At 39.0% G+C, this 3,557-nt stretch overlaps 1 long non-coding RNA gene across 1 annotated transcript; it reads left to right on the top strand.

Moving 5' to 3' along the window:
• Nucleotides 1–3,551, top strand: LOC113215544 (uncharacterized). Its single transcript, XR_008011885.1, has 5 exons — nt 1–101; nt 785–935; nt 1,019–1,180; nt 1,907–3,146; nt 3,285–3,551. It is a non-coding gene; the product is annotated as an uncharacterized LOC113215544 (long non-coding RNA).
• Nucleotides 3,552–3,557: the final 6 nt, after the last annotated feature.

Below are 3,557 nucleotides of genomic sequence, written 5' to 3'. Positions count from 1 at the left end.
CACAACTGTGACTCGCTGTCTGTTTGTGGTTTTTAATTACCGCCACTTGATGTGAGACTTAACGTTGAGATGTTTCTTCAGGGGAAAAGATAATCGCAGAGGTAAGTTAATATCCCCTCCCCCCTTTCTTCTCTGTATTTTAGTTATGCCAGTGGCTTGGGAGAGCATATGCACTTCTTTCTTTCCTAAGTTTAAATTGTAAAGTTACCATCAAAGCATTGTGAAGGGGAGTTGTATAACATTTGCATGCAGAGTTTTGATTGTTCTACAGTAAATGTATGCAATAAGGTTGATAATTTTTCATCAGTCAACCATACACAAACATTTGTATAGAAAGGAAACAGGGTACAACTTTAGTCTTCTTTATGCTGTGCACCATTAAGAATAGCTACTCAAATTAGTGCATATTTTCTTAAGTAATAGTATCGAGTGGTTTGAAATGTTGACGTCTCAATTATTTATTAGTTGGGAGAATGAGAACAGTCAGTCAGTGGGTTTAGTTTTTAACACAATTATGGTATTGTCATTATTTTCTTTGCTTTTGAAAGTTTCAGTTGGTTGTTTCTGATATGCGAATAGTTTGTTGGTGCAGAAGAGGGGCCTGTACCTTTTGTTTGATAAATGTTGCATTTGGGAGCTGATATGATGTGTTTTAAAACATTGTTGTCTGTGGCAATTTTTTCCCTGTCTGCAGTTGTCAATGACCAATGTCTACAATGTTAAAGACTAAGAATGCTGTTATTTTTTCTAACAGTTAACCATTTCATTTTTCTTATTGTTTCAGTTTCTTTAAAAGGAAGAATTCGTGGAACACAATAGAGGCCACTTCGCAGTTGCAAGGCTGGGATGTCAGGTCTGTGTGGACTTTTAAATTTGATATCCAACAGACTTCAAACCAAGCTATTCTCAGTCCGTCCCTTTGGTGAAACCTCAAGGTAAGACCTCCACTCACTATACTCTAGTTCTTTCTGTCCATTTGAGAGAATATGAATGCATGTTTTGTTTTGTTGCTTTTCAGTGGTTCACAGTGCCATATTGAAGGATGTTTATGGTGGTGTCAGCTGTCAGAGGTGTATATCTGACTGGACTCTAATGCACATTGATTTTTTGTCAAAGCAAGAGGAAAGAAATGATAGGAAGTTGCTGTTGACTATGCCCTTAAAATGCCCAACACATACAGGTAAGTGTCACCATTTTGTAACACATTCTAATCATAATACATTTGGGAATAGGTTAAAAATCTTATGGGTGGTCATTTCATACTGACAGAGGATGGTACTGGAAATGTTTTCAACAGAATGTGTGTTGTAGTTTGGGGAGAAATATTTTTCTATTCGTTCTTTTATTTCTCAAGTGAGCGTGTGTTCTTTCAGTGAAATTTACTTGTTAGTGATTGTGATCATAATCTGTTCATCAGGACTGGTCAATTAGTTACTGTTGATGGTTTTTTTTTTGTAGCTATTGCTTCAGTGTAATAATTTATGTCCATTGGAAACTGATTTGAAGGTTCTCAAAGAAGTTGCAGTCATGGGTGTATTATTATTTTCCTCTTAGTCTTAACAATTAAAATACCATAGAGAGTGTTTTTAAATTTTTTTTCAAAATCAGAAAATATGTGCACTGCTTTTAATCAATCAAGATTATTGATTTGTAAATCATAAAGTACCCTCAGAGGTAACTTTTCAGCACATTCTTAATCTGAGGGTATGTTTTGTTTATAATATGTGTGGCTTGCAAGTATTATAATGAACAAATAGACAACTACTTAAAGCGTTGTTCTTCTTATTCCGTACAAGGATCTGCTATGTATTTCTGAACCATAAAATTTTTGAATAATTTCTACACACAGGCAATTAAAGTGATTTGAACTCAGTTTTTGAATTGTTTCTGTTCTTCTGCATTTCAGAACGCCTCTGGCTGCTGTGGCAACGATTCCCACCTGCTGTTGCTGCTGCTGCTGCTGACGGGGCATTGCCACTGTGGAGACTAGGATCAAAAGCTAAGTGCAGATATTTTAAGAACTTTGAAAACTTACTTTTAGAAGATAAAAGAGTTGTACCTAAAGGGTTGGAGTATGAGAAACTTTGGAGTCAAATATTGTCTTTCTTACTAAAACAGTTTTTCATATCTGTGATTGTGCCAGCACTTCCCTGCTGCTTTCACCCCATGTTAGACATGCTTATGTTCGTAAAAAAAACTATTGAGAGATTCTTGTTCTCTGTTTCAAGTGCCTTTTAGACGGGAAGGGAGTGATGATCTTTATACCATGAGGATAACAAGGCAGTAATCCCTCAGTGCTTTTTGTAGTAAAATAAGGAAGAGATACTTTAATACCAAAGGAAAAGACTGCTTTTCTTAGTAGGAAGAAAATGAAACTATGTTTACATCAAGAAATCATTATGGAAAAGAATGGGATCATTTATTTTTATCCATATATTATTATTAGTAGAATATGCACATTTGTCTTACCTGTCCAGCAGGAGGGTAAGCAGTATGCACTTGGTGTTTAGCTTTGTAAAATATTGATTTTGGTGGAGAGAGTATTATGTTGTGTGTTTGATAACTTGAACGTATTTGTAACCAAAGTGTCCTTTTGAATATGAGGTAGCTCACATGTCCCGACAGATTTGCTGCACTGAAACAAGTTTTCACCGAGTAGTCTGTGCCGGACCACTGTTCATTGGGGACTACAAATTAGTTTCAGATACATTGTTCAGTTTTCAGCCACATGGCATATGCTCTCCCAGGCCAATGGCATGGCTAAAATGAAGAGAAGAAACGGGGGAGGGGATGCAGCAAATATTTTTTCTAAGATGGTCTGCATTTTTTAAAAGTTATGTGAGTTTCATTTTGTCACATGTGGCTGGGAAGAGATGTGTTCAATGTCTTTAGATATAATAGGTGACATCGTGACATTTCTTGCAGCAGTATGTTTACTAAATTTTAAGGGAAGAAGAAGAGACACTGTAAACTGGTAGGAAGAAGGAGAGGTTAATTGGTGGGGAGGGGGTGGGGGGTACATTTTGCTGTAGTACTGCTCCACTTTAACGCGCTCATATTCCTTTTTAGGTGGACTGGTGGGGTCGTCTGCAGCCCCTGTGGAGTCCCACAGCTACATAGCCTGACCAAGCCACTCAGCCTGCCAGGTAGGCAGCCCAACTCACTCCCTTGTCTTTCGCTTGCCTGCGGCTGCGGGCGCGCGGGTGACGAAGGCTAGAGGAAAGCACTCGTAGGCAGCACGACAAGTATCTATCTATATCTCCCTCTCTCTCTTTATTTTCCAGGCAGATGCAACGCGCCAACAAGACTCCGAGATGAAGAAGGAAGATCTCACCATGTTTAGATATAAGGATTTTTGTTCTGTACTACTGCTACTGTATAACGTCGCCCTCGTGTCTCCTGCCCCTCTTTTCTCCCTCACTCCTTTGCTCTCCTTCCCGGTATGCTCTCATCATTCCAATCAGATTGGTGCGGCCTGCGGGGTGTTGGGCCTCACCGAATAGGCCTCACTCGCTCGTCTTAACCGACTCACTCTCGTTGTTTAGCCCCCCCCCCCC

The sequence above is a fragment of the Frankliniella occidentalis genome, unplaced genomic scaffold (assembly GCF_000697945.3).
Source record: "Frankliniella occidentalis isolate FOCC.00 unplaced genomic scaffold, Focc_3.1 Scaffold281, whole genome shotgun sequence".
Lineage (NCBI taxonomy): Eukaryota > Metazoa > Arthropoda > Insecta > Thysanoptera > Thripidae > Frankliniella > Frankliniella occidentalis.
Note: the sequence above shows the minus strand (reverse complement) of the source record. Positions and strands in the feature narration are given on the sequence as shown.